Below are 12637 nucleotides of genomic sequence, written 5' to 3'. Positions count from 1 at the left end.
TCTCATAGCTGACCCTGTTTTGAGAAGGAGGTTGGACTAGAGACCTCCTGAGGCCCCTTCCAACCTGAATTATGCTATAAAATAGAAGGGAATGACTAATGTTGGGCAGCTGAAATCAACTGGGTCTTTAATGTTTGTTCTCTCCATACATCAGGTAAATAGAGAGTTCAGGAAAGGTGATTATACTGAGCAATAACAATTAAATGCTAATTACTAAATGAGAAATTAAAGGGGTGCCAAAAATCTCTGAGTCTGTGGTTTCCTTTTGGCCACGTACAACAGCAAGGGTCTCTGAACAGTGAGCATGGAGAATGGGCTTTTTCCAGGATAATGAAAGGCAATCCATGCCTTACACCCAGAGAGACAAGTGACATCCTGCACCTTCTGCCAGAGCCAAGCTCACCAGCTCCTTCACCACTTACTTCTCTTTCAGGGAAGGGTGCTGGAAGACCCAAATCTTTACTTCCTTATGTGTGTTTTAACCCGAACACCTTACATTAAGTAGCAACGCCCTGGATCCTACCATCAACCTGCCCAAGAGCTCCAAGCATGGGAGAATTCTCCCAACTGAACTGCGACAAGCTCTTCTTTGCTGGGTGACATTATGCTTTTCAGTTCAAGCTTAAAAATATTCTTTAGAAGCTCGCTAGCAATAAAACACAAGAGAGTTAGCTGGAAACAATAATTAAGCATAAATGATTTAAAAAAGATTGATCCCACTTGCAAGCATTTAAAGATGCCAGCTGCTAAATTACAACATTGGCACAGACCTGGGTGCGTGTGCCCATTTTAAACAGTGTGAGATGAGATCTGTGCGGAGAGCAAGCTGCCTTGAGCTGGACCACGTCCTGTGAGCAGATCAGCGTGCTCCAGCCATCAGTGATCAGAAGAACTTGGAAACAAAATCCCCATGACTTCAGGGGGGGTCCAGGGTGAGACAAGTGTGTTTCAGCATGGCCTGTACGACGGGATCATGACTAAAAATGGCCTGGTGAGGCGAGATGTGCCAGCATTTTTCAGCTATTTTCAAGTTTCTGCTTGGTGAAAGGCACACAAAGCTTTGAAAGAAGAAACACCTCCCTATTCCCAGGGGCAAAACAGAGCAAGTGGCATGTGGAAGAAGCTGGCTAGCTTCTTCCACCATGTCTTTAACACCGCAGTTGAGACCAACATGCACCAGGCACAAAGAAATACTCCAAGTAAACACGATGCTCAACTCCAGCAGCAAGCAAGCTACCTCTCCCAGCACTTCCCTTGCCCCATTTTTCACTGCCCTGAAGTCTTCATTTTATTATGAATTAAAGCACAGGCACACATTTCCCAGGAACAAACATAGGATGTGTGCAGAGGCTGATTTTGTCCCTTACTCCACATGCTCCATTTGCAGGCTGAATCATTCTGGCACGAACAAGGGGATTAGGGGCTGTGCAGGGCCTCGTACAAGGGGGCTGCACATCCAATTAGGGCTCAAGGCATGCACTGCTTAATGACTGAGGACATAGCATGAGTTTTCCACGCGCCCGTGCTGCCAGCTGGGAGCAGAGGAATGAGTGGCATGTACGGCCCGTCCTCGGGAATCTATCTCCGGTCCCCTTCATGATCACTCCTGCTTGCAGGCGTCGTGTGCGTCTCCTGCTTTTGTTAGTCATTTCATTTGCAGGCAAGGGATCACGTCTGCTGCTCCCTTAATTATGGAAAAGTTGTCTGCGCGCAATTTAAACAAGCCCCCGTTCTGCTCTTTATCAATATTGAACACGCTTCCTGCCTCCTCGATGCTCCAGCTTGCAGCCACACATTTGTTCGTAGCCGCAGGCTATGTCAGCGAGACTTTGATAGAGCAACAAAAGAGCTCCTTGTTCAAACAAACAGTGCTAGTGAATCGACCAGAGTGTTGCAAACTCTGTCAGGATTGCAGGAGAGTGGCACTGTACCGGCTCGTGGCTGGGAATGGCGTTTCTCAATACATACAGTGAGTATTGTTAGAGCACCTGCACCTCCCCTGGGAGGTGCTGCTGGTGCTCCTGTGCAGCCTGGGCTCTCAGCTGTGTCATCAGTGAGCATCCAGGCACGTGTCCCTGCACTTCAGGAGGCTGGGATGCTGCTCTGATGGATGCAGTACAGATGCGCAGGAAGGGAAAATCTCCCCCACAATGGAGGGACACACGCCACGTTCCTTGAAGGCCCTGCGCTCTCCACGGGGAACTCGAGCTGTGATGAGGCATCTAAATTAAGCATGTGGTGCTCACTGGTGTAATTACCTCCGGGAAGCATTCACAGCCCTACAGGACAAGGCAGTCGCAGTGAGGAAAGACAGCCCGGGAAGGAAGCAGTGTGTTTGCCAGACGTTCCTTCTGATCTTCTCCAGCCCTGTGGGGACCCCCCAGCAGTGACCAGCAAGAAGAAGCTCAGAGAGCACCAAGCTGGCTGGTTAGCGAGTAGCAACAGATGGCATCTAGGGGTACTTTCTGCTCACAGATGATGTATGCTCCTCTAAAATGCTGTAGGTTGGCAGCAAGAAGCTTTTCTCCTGACCTTGTCCTTGCAGCTCTGGTGGGAGCAATGCAGAAATAGTGGGGTGGCCAGGGGGGTTGTGCCCGACCCAGGAGCAGGCAAACCTGATATACCTCATCTTCCACCCCTCCACACCACATGCATGACCTGCATGCCTAGCCCAGGTGGCTACAGCTAAAAATGACATCTCAGCAGTCACAGAGGAACCAAAGCTCCAGTTAACCTTTCTTTCCAGTTAACAGCTTTCTTCAAAGATTTATGTTGTTTTCTTATTTCACTTCTCTTCGATTAAAGGATCATTTACAAACACAAACGCTGCACCAGCGCTGTTATGCACGCCGGGAAGCCCGGTATTTATTCCGTGAGTTTTTCCATCACAGAGGCAAAATCAGGCTTTACTGATTGCAAAATGCCAGAAAACTTTAATGAATCAGTTTTGTTATACGGGATAAATGACATTGAATCTATCACAGTTAAGTGAGGGCTTAACTTCCATTTGCATAATGATTAAAGCAAACTTGCAAATCATATTTTATGCAGGTAATAACTATCTGCAGCTTTTATGCGAGGGTTGACTTATTTCTGATGGCTTTAGTGCCAGCTTTTCAAGTGATTGGTGATTTTGGACGCTTCTGGTTTGAGCTGTCCAGCCTGACCTAATCTTAAAAGAGCATCGGAGGTCAGCACTCTCTGAAATTGAAACTTCTCTGAAGGTATCCTCCTGTGCATGCAGAAAATCACTACTTGTTTTCGCAAAGCCCAGCTGCCGCTACTCAGTCTCATGACCGTGTAAGAGCAAGAATCAAGGAAATAGATCTGTGGGCCACAAAAATGCTAGCAGGGTGTGACTGTTCCACCGCATGAACAATACTAGGGTGTATAACTCAATATACAGAAGGAAAATGACACTAACCAGGACAATCCAAACAAATGTCACATCCCAGACAAGTGCTGGCACTTCAATTTTTGCTTACATCATCGGGACTTGCTGCCAGGTAAACTCCAAATGTTAGGGCCTGAATGTGATTCAGAGCAAAGGTCCATCCAGAGCCTGGCGTCTTGTGACTTGCACAGGGAAGGAGAGGATGTAACTCTTGGCCAAACTCCCAAGCTTCTTGCAAGCGGAATTTAGCAACAGCTTGAACAGGGGGTTGCATCTGGCCCCCTGTGCTGTTCAACCATCTCCAGGGCCTGACCTCCTGACAATGTGTCGAAGTCCTTTCTGAATCCACCTTTGTGACAGCCCATGCCAATAAGGTTAGTGACCTCAGCTACTTTCTGGGGAAAAAAATGTACTTTGGTCAGATTGTTTTGGTGCTATGAGTTCTCACTTTGTGTGAAATCTCAGTGAGTCAAGATCCTCACGCTGAGCTGAGCAAACCCTAAGAGAAGACCTGCTCCAAAGGCCCTCATTCTTCTGTAGCTGTTCCCACTCTTTGGACCTTTCCGGTTCTACTTTGTGCTCCTGAGATAGTGTGGCTGGATCTGTAGGAAACATTTAAGTTGAGAGCATGATATGGCTTTATAAAGTAACAAAAAGAGGGTCATTTCACTTTGCTTAGAGACATTCAGATGCACTTGCAGGTACCTTCACACCAAGTGCATGAAGCCAGAGATAAGTCTGCAATATGAAAGCTACGTGGACTTTCATAAACTATGACTCCAGATCTCCGTTGCAGCTAGAAGTATAGTGCCAGGGGCCAAGAGGGAGACAGTGATAAAATTTAAAAATCTTACTCAGTACGTCAGCATACATGTGCTGCCCACTGCCCCTTCTGGCTCTTACCTCAGTGCAATGTCTCCAGTGCTGCACTTTGGGAACAACAAGCTTTGGAGCTCTCTGTCGGGGGAGATGCCCCGATATGTCTGGAGTACGTGAATGAAACCTCGGGTCCAGCAAAGACAGACCACAGATGATATGCACTCCTGCTTCCCCTCCAGAGCTGGAACCGAGGTGGCCTTTTGGCTCAGTTTTGGGGTTTTACAATATGACTGATCCGAGCACTTAACTCAGAGCTCCCTCCCTGTGCTCTGTCTGGCTTCGGTACAAGTCAAAGCCGCAAAGCGCAGCTTTAATTTATACCACAAGAATAACATGCTCAGTTGTTCCACTGACAGAGGAACACGCATCTCAGAAACGTCTTTCACCAGCATCTCCCTTTTCTTGCAGCACGTCTGACTGCTGCCAAGATGATTCACTGGCCGAGGGTGCCCCTTCTTGCCCCGCAGCAGGACCCCATCTCCCCTCTGGCACTACAAGTCCAGCAGAAAATCCCAGAGAGGGCCACCAAAGCAGAACAGCCAGCACATTTGCCTTGTCCTGCTTCCCATCAGACACACATCCTCTCTCCACCAGGGCAGAGGGAGGAAGGGGGGTGGATTTCCCCTGGTCTAAGCTGACTCTGTGCAGGTAATGCAAGTGCAGGGGCCTGCTGGCAGCTTGCTCTTTCAGAATGACTGGGTCTGGTCGGAAAAAATGACCATGTGAGAAATGAGTCGTCAGAGCCATTTTCCTCCAGATCAGGTGGTAGGAAACGCATGCACACGGGTGCCAGCAGCTCAGCCACAACGCTGGGTCCCTGTACCCCTGCAGCTGGGGCGGGCACTGCAGATGTGCCCATGGGCAGAGGGCTACAAGAAGCCCTACACCACGTACGGATGGGAGCACAGCAAATGTTGGGTGCCCACAGCCTCACCTCCACAAGCACAAGGAGCCGAATAGGTATATAGAATAACACAATTGTGGAAGGTTGTGTAAGTAACCACATGAATATGCAGGAAGCCTATAAATTCTTTTCAGCGGCGCCTTGGCAGGTCACTTGTGTGCACTCATGCTTGCGGATTTCTCATGCAGGAAAGGTGAGGCAGAGAGCAGTGTTTTATGAGCTGCAGATAAGGACTTGACTGGAAGGTTTATTGATGGAAATTTGATAAGTGGGAATGAATGGCAGCACCAAAAATATGGTCCAACCTCCTAAAGAGTGAACAGGAAAGAGTGTTGAGCTGCCTTTGTAATCATGGGGCTTTTATTTCTAACTGCAGTTAGGCATCACCTTGTGTCTCAGCTATGTAGAAATTGGGATTAATACAATAAAATATCCTTTCCCATGTGGAATTTTCAAGAGCCCATAAGACATTTTATTGCTCAGATAACAGCTAACACTTCCAAAGGTATGTAAGTCAGGTAGGAATGTTTTCCTCTTCAGATAGATATGACTTGGATCCCAATTTACAGGGAATTTAGACAGTTGACTTCTGTTAAGGCACTCAACTTTCACCAACATTAGAGAAACCTAATAAAATAGGATGATTAAATAGGAAAAAGACATCAAGAGTCTGTCTGTACCTGGGTTTTAGGAGTCAAGCACCGTGCTCTTCAACTTCAAAAGTGCTCTGAAAAGCCAAAACTGATTTCCAAAACTGGAGCCACAAGCCATCACCATGCGATACAGACAGACCTTTCCACTTCCACCACGGCAGCCAGGAGTTTTTAACAGCTTCTCAGGACTAACATCTCAGTGCCCTCAAACTCAGCAATGGTACTTCAAACCGGGCTGTGGGAGCACAGGATTTACCTCTTGGTTTATTTGGCACAATCAGCAGTACCGGGACCCTCAGCTGTATGCTTCCCTTTCCTGCCTTTGCACCCAAAAGCATTTTAATGACATAACTAAGAGTTGAGCAGATTCCCCTGATGTTTAAACACTTTTGTTTTGCATTATTAATCCATGAAAAAAAAAAAAAGTGTTTGAGCAGCGGTCTTCCCTTTTCCTGGGATATCTTAAGGTATTTTTTCCACAGAAGAGCAACTTTTTTTGAAGACCACCTGGACGATGACCTTTTGGCACAAATTGTGCATTGGAACATGTGGCCGAGCTTTATCTTGGCATGTCGGGGAGGTCAGCAGAGGTTGCTCCCAAACCAGGTCACCGCTGCCGCACACCTGCCAGCCAGCTGGAGCTGCTCCACACAGCTCGGGCTGCAGGAGGGCCTACCCCATGCACAAGGAACCTCTGCAGACAATTTACAAAACCCACACCACTTTTACGTCCCATTCCCACCTCACTCAGCCCCCAAACACCTGTCCAATTTAACTAACCACTCTGAAATTTAGGCTTGGAGTTTAGTTGGATGGGAACTTGGACCTTGGACGTCAATAGCACGAAGGGCAGATTTTAGTGTTTAGGGTTTCTGAATCAGCCTGGAAGTCCATGGAAACGCTAGAGTGTTTCATTACTCCTATAACTCCCAGTCAGCAGAGAGGACTGCGGCTGTATGAAATACTGACAGCTCTCTGAAATGATATATCCCTGCAGCACCAGCACTGCTCGGCAAAGTGGAACATCAGCCCCACCAATGAATCTTATAAAATGGTCATCAGATGATTCATGCAAGTTTCTTCCTCGGGGAATCAACAGATGGGGTGGATGAAAGCAATAAAGGCGAGAAAAGCCACAGCAGACACATTGTCTATAAAGCCTCACAAACACAACCTAGCCCTCATAGATTGTGACAATGCACCTGCCAATGCAACGCTCTCCTGCCGTCCCCTGGGGCCCAATATAGATCATGGTCTAACGTACTATGTGCATTGAGTGAGGTCAGATGGTCCCGGGGTCCTGGTGACACTGATGACTTGAGAAAACAGAATTCACAATTCTATTTAGCAACAGATGTTCTAGATGACCCTGCAATAAGTCATTTATAGTCACTGGGGGAGCAGCAATTCTCTGACTCCCAAAGGAAATGTAGGACCAGCAGTTATCATGTTGTACAGCCACTTTGGGTCCACCTCTAAAATTCAGCAGCACCTAAGGCCACAGACAGGCTACCTGAAGCACAGGGTACTCTTGTGCCTCTATAGTAGCCCTCAGACACGTGTGTCCATTGCAGAGATATCCCATAGCTTCCATGCTCACTGTGCATTTAGGAAGGAGCCAGGGCTGAGTTTTGATACTATGGGACACAAAGCAGTCAACATGCACCAGGTCCTTGCTCTTGACTGTTATTCTGTAAGTATACACATGCTTGGGCAACATGAAGAGATAGTCTGGACCCAAGCTTCTATTCCCTCCTGTCTACAGCTCCTGAGCATCAGTTCTGACCTGTATTTAAAAGAGCAATTAGCTATAGCCTCTGGAGTTAATGGCCATAAAAGCACTTGAACTTAGACAGACAGCACAGTTTTTCCCACTTAAAGGCAGCTTATTTTACCAGCTATCTGCATACTAGACTTACCTCAATTAGAGGCACTAAAAAGAAATACAGAAAAAAACACCTAGGTCTCACCATCTGGAAGCACCACTATCAAGACCAGTAAAATAAAAGACATAAAAAGAATAAAGCACTAGTGGGAATGCAACACATGTATCAGTGCTTCTTGCTTACCTAATGTAAAACACAGCATTATACACCATACAAACTTTACTAATCAGTCAAGGCTGGTCTCAGACATAGGTAGGTGAACCCGTTCCAAGAACAGGCTGCCAAGGCTCTGCCACCTTCATTAATATTTCTGATGTGGTGTCTTGAAGGAGAGAAGGTGTAAGTGTTGTCTCCTATCCTGCTGGTCTTCCTGGCCCAGCAGAGAAGACAAGGATGGGTCCTTCCTCCTAGTGCTGCTCAGTGAATTGAAGAGGTTTTGAAACTGTGATCAACTGGAACTTACCCTTTAAGCAGATTTTCACTAAGTTCAGAGGATCAATTCCATAATATGTTCTTCGGCCAAGTTAACTGCCCCACAAGTACTGGTGTGTGATTCCAGATGGAAGCAGAATTGAGGACTCCGCTGAGTAGGATAAGTGTCCAACTGTGCTCTTCTGTGCCATGAAAAATCTAGAGAAAAGCCAAAGTGGATGGATTCCAAAATATTTTAAACAGGCAAACTCTTCAGTCCAGACAGCTGAGAAAGCCATTGAGACATGATCAGAGCACAAATGACAACCTGTAAAGCGGTTATCAACACACCTTGGAGTCTGTGACAACTTAATTAAGTGATGGTAATAAATGTTTTATGAGGGGAAAAAAAAAAAAAGCAAGAAAGTGTTACAAAATTTTTAACTTTACTGAACAATTTTTGGGTGGCTAATTTAAAAGATCTGTTTGATCCTTTTCTGACTAGTTATAGCTGAGGTAAAAAGCCATGGAACAGAGCAGCTTCACCTCACCAGAAATCAACATCTGTAACGTAGGTGTCTGGCCAAAGGGATAGGTACAGGGTGAAGGGCTTGAGATGCCGTGCTTTGGTCTCCCTTGATCATAAAGGGAGTTTAGATGGCTGGGAGCTAGAGCTATTGCAGAGGTGAGCAACTTCAGACTGTGGCAGAAGAAAGACAAGTAGGACATAAATAGATTCAAAGATATTACAACTGCAACTTTTGCAATACTGTTTTAATGTATTAAATTAGTTTAATATTACATGAAGACGGCAAGGAAGCTTGTGTCATGGTTAGCAAAAGGATTTGCAGATTTGAGTCATTCCTTCATTAAAAAGAAGCCTGCATCCTGCAGGAGTGTCTGGTTTCTTTAAGTTTTCACTTGAACTACTACAGAAGGTCAATGTCAATGTTCTTCCTGCCCATCTGTCTTGCACAAAACTATGTCTATGAAGTTTTGAGATCTTTTCCATACTTGATTCAATTTGTTTCCCCTTGAATTGTCAGGGTAACACAGTATGTCCTTGTCTTGTTGGACCACCTCCCTGGATGAAAAATGTCTCTCCTCATGCATAACGGTTACAGGATGAAGTTATCCTGCAGGGAGGAATCTGTCAGTGCTGCACAGTCCACATGGAGAACATGGCCTGCAGAGACACCTGGAGATGTGAAGCACCTCAGCTGCATCTTGCATGAGATTCTCCTGCAGCCTACATGAGTTGCATGAGACAAAAACTCAACACCACCCACCCGGACTCGAAGACACCAGGGGAGGTGCTATAACTATGGATTACGGTTATAACTGTGTCATATCTGAAAAATCTATTCAGCTTGCCTTTAAAGACATCCAGCACTGAAAACTCCACAACTTCCTGATGCAGCTTCCATCTTTTGTGCTGAAATAGAAGTCCAGCCGCTCTAAACATTAAGAAACAAATTCTTCCTTTGCAGGCGCACCTCTCCCCATGGCCTTCCCCTCCACTTTTCAGGTTTGAAAGCCTGCTATGAAATTCCAAAACTTACTAGTGCATAAGTAGATTGTTGTATTTAGAGAACATCAGCCCTTCCTTGCTTCTCCCTTCCAATGGGAAGAACTAGGACTGCCTTTTTTATCTCCAAAATCCCTGCTGCGATGCAAAGCACAAGCACTAAACCCTCAGGTGTTTCTGTCAGCAACCACTCAATTAAAAGAGAAGACTTTCCCCATGTCTGCCATTCACACAGGTAGCAGAGAGCTCCTGAGAGGTCTGTAATAGAGAAGTAAGGAAAAAGACGTGGGAAGGAGATGTTTCCAGGACTGTCCACGCATTGTTGGCATATCCTGTTTATAGGTGGCATTGATCCACAGCTTGCAGAAGCCAAATGAAGCACAACAGCTTACACTAGAGGCAGCCTCCCCTGACAGACTTTGGATTCATTTTTTAAAAGAGATTTTTATTATTATTCTGTCAGATCCAAACCACAGTGAAAGGTTTTGTTTCAACTTTACCAATCAAAGCTGAATATTATTTTTTTTTTCAGAAACTGCATTTTCCATCAAAAATATTTTCAATTGACCCTTTCTGATCAAGTTGAATTGGTTTTAAGACTGTTTTTAACATTCCCTGTCAGTATCGGGATTGGTTTCTGTTTATTTTACTTTCTGTCTAAGAAGATATAAAATCTGGTGCAGTTTGAAACTTCAGTAGTATTTTTATTGAATACTGAAATTATAGATCTGCCAGAGACCGAATTGTTTAAACAAACTTTCCAAGACCTCTCTGAATGTATCTCCAGAGGCGGATTGAGATGTCAGGCAAACAAAAGCTACTTGACTTTGTGATTCAAGAGTGACTTTTTATTCATATATACTTAACATAGCCCAGACAAACACACTAAGCATTTAAGGCATGTAACAGTTTAGATATTCAATTAAATAATCTAGTGGGTGTTACCTGTGTTACCTGGAAGAGCAGAATTGTATATGCTAGGAATGTGGAAAACCAAAATCCCCTGCTCTTCTCTTGTTCTTTTTGGACAGTCTGCAATTAGGAAGGTTAGAAAAAGATTGCGGTGTAAAATCATATTCTTTCTTCCAACGTTGTTTATACCGTTACATGTGGTTTCAAACGTGAAAACACATTTGAATAAATGCATATGTAGTACGTTAGATTTGACTCTTCTATTTGCAAAGTTGTACTCTGCTGTTAGATTAAAACCTGAATATTAAATGTTCAGGCAGGCCTAATAGTACCACACCAGGCATATTTGTATTCTGGGTCCTGGTTTTCACATCACAGGTGCTGATTACACTACTCATGTTGCACCTGACCAAAACCTGAGCAAAGTACCTCAGTAACACTGAGGTCGCTGAGCAAGTCCATCTCAGAGGAGGACTGCTGCACCAGCCTTTCACGCTGAAGAGATACATGTTAAATATAACCCCTCCAAAAAATTTTTTAAGGAATTTTTACCCTGAATCGCTTCATTTTCAGGCTAACACCATCAACAGCTGTCTTGGCACAAACTAAAGATCAGAAAAAAGTGACCAGAGGGAAGAAGATGTTTCTAAAACCAGCTTTGCCATCCAAGCCAGCACACCACAAATGCCCTCCTTTACTCTCCAGGTGGTTTACGAGCCTCAGCTGACCTCAGGTCCCTACTCCAGACATGATTCATAAGTGATCTGCAGTACACCACAGGGCATGAGGTTAATTAAAGACACTGGCAAGCCAGAGCAGTGGGTTTAGGTCAGTGCTGGTGTGATACGGCACTGACCTCTGCTCGCTTTCCTCGACCACCAGTGCCCACCAAAACACATCCCTCCTGAAAACAGACTCCTGCCATTTCTGTGGCCACTGTGCCACATCCAGTAAGGCAGAAAACCATTTATGTTCTCCACCTCCCATCCAAGATGCTCGGAAGGGACTTTCCAAGGGACTGCATGCCCTGTTGACATGTTTGCCTTTGCCCTTTGTGGTCTGCATACCTTCCCGGTATCACCTACCAGTGCACGATGACAAACAGGTATTCACTACCCCACTTCCTGCATAGTTTTTTTGTTAGAGAGACTTTTACACTGTTATCAGGTTCAAACAGCATTGTGCAACAGCGTTTATGGGTGTGTGACCCCCACTGTGGCTCTTTCCAGGCTGGTGCTGGGCATGTCCAGGCTGCACCAGGACCCTGATGCTCTGCAGCCCTTGTGCCTGCTGGTGGGTGCTCTCCACAGCCTGGGGCACCCATCGCACCTCTCTGCCATGAGCAGTGGCTGTCCTTTGCTACACGAGGCAGACAAGCCCCAAACCCTGCTGCCCCAAAGCAGCTCCAGCCTCACAGGGAGGCAGTGTCTTCCCTGAAATCCTCCGGGTTGCCTGGCCCTCTCTGGCCTGAACCTCCCGGCACAGCACTTCCAGCAGCACCACCGTGCCTACACACGGGTCAGAGGGGTTTTATTATTTTATTCTTTCCATCCAAACCCGCAAGCAGCTGGACGATTGACTGCAGCAGCCTCAGCCCGCCCACGCTCCACATGGCCAATCTGTTGTCACATGCCAGGCCCCTTCCAGCTCCTTCCGCAGAGAGGCGACGGGACCAGAGCCAGGAAAGTCCCCTCAGCAGTGTCCCAGGTGAGGAAGCATTTGGGGCTTGCAGCAAAAGCCCTTTGCAGCAGGTGGATTCAGCAGTGAGCAATTTCCCTAGTGCAAAGCACTCATCTCAGAAGCGGAGCGCTGAGTATACAACATAAATCAGCTTTCTGAGCGTTTCTCTCTCATCCTTCGCTCAACCCCTGCTGGAGAGGCACAAAACACCCGTGTCTCATGGTACCAGAGCTGCCGATTCACAGCAGAAACGAGCAATGACCACTGACCCAGCCGCCCGTCCACCTCTCTGGGACCACTTGTCATCACCCTCTGCAGAAGTCCAGAGCTGGGGGCACCTCCCACGACGCTGCTTTAATGGGGTGAGGAAAAGTCCAGCCCAGCCCGTGC

The 12637-nt window shown here is 46.3% G+C and overlaps 1 long non-coding RNA gene across 1 annotated transcript; it reads left to right on the top strand.

The window, feature by feature from the left end:
• The first annotated feature begins 1926 nt into the window (after nt 1-1926).
• Nucleotides 1927-10810, top strand: LOC308194391. Its single transcript, XR_013950497.1, has 2 exons — nt 1927-3768; nt 9174-10810. It is a non-coding gene; the product is annotated as an uncharacterized lncRNA (long non-coding RNA).
• Nucleotides 10811-12637: the final 1827 nt, after the last annotated feature.

This window comes from Anser brachyrhynchus (genome assembly GCF_964034855.1).
Source record: "Anser brachyrhynchus genome assembly, chromosome: 4".
Lineage (NCBI taxonomy): Eukaryota > Metazoa > Chordata > Aves > Anseriformes > Anatidae > Anser > Anser brachyrhynchus.
The sequence above is the reverse complement of the archived record's forward strand: the minus strand, read 5'-3'. Positions and strand labels throughout refer to the sequence as shown.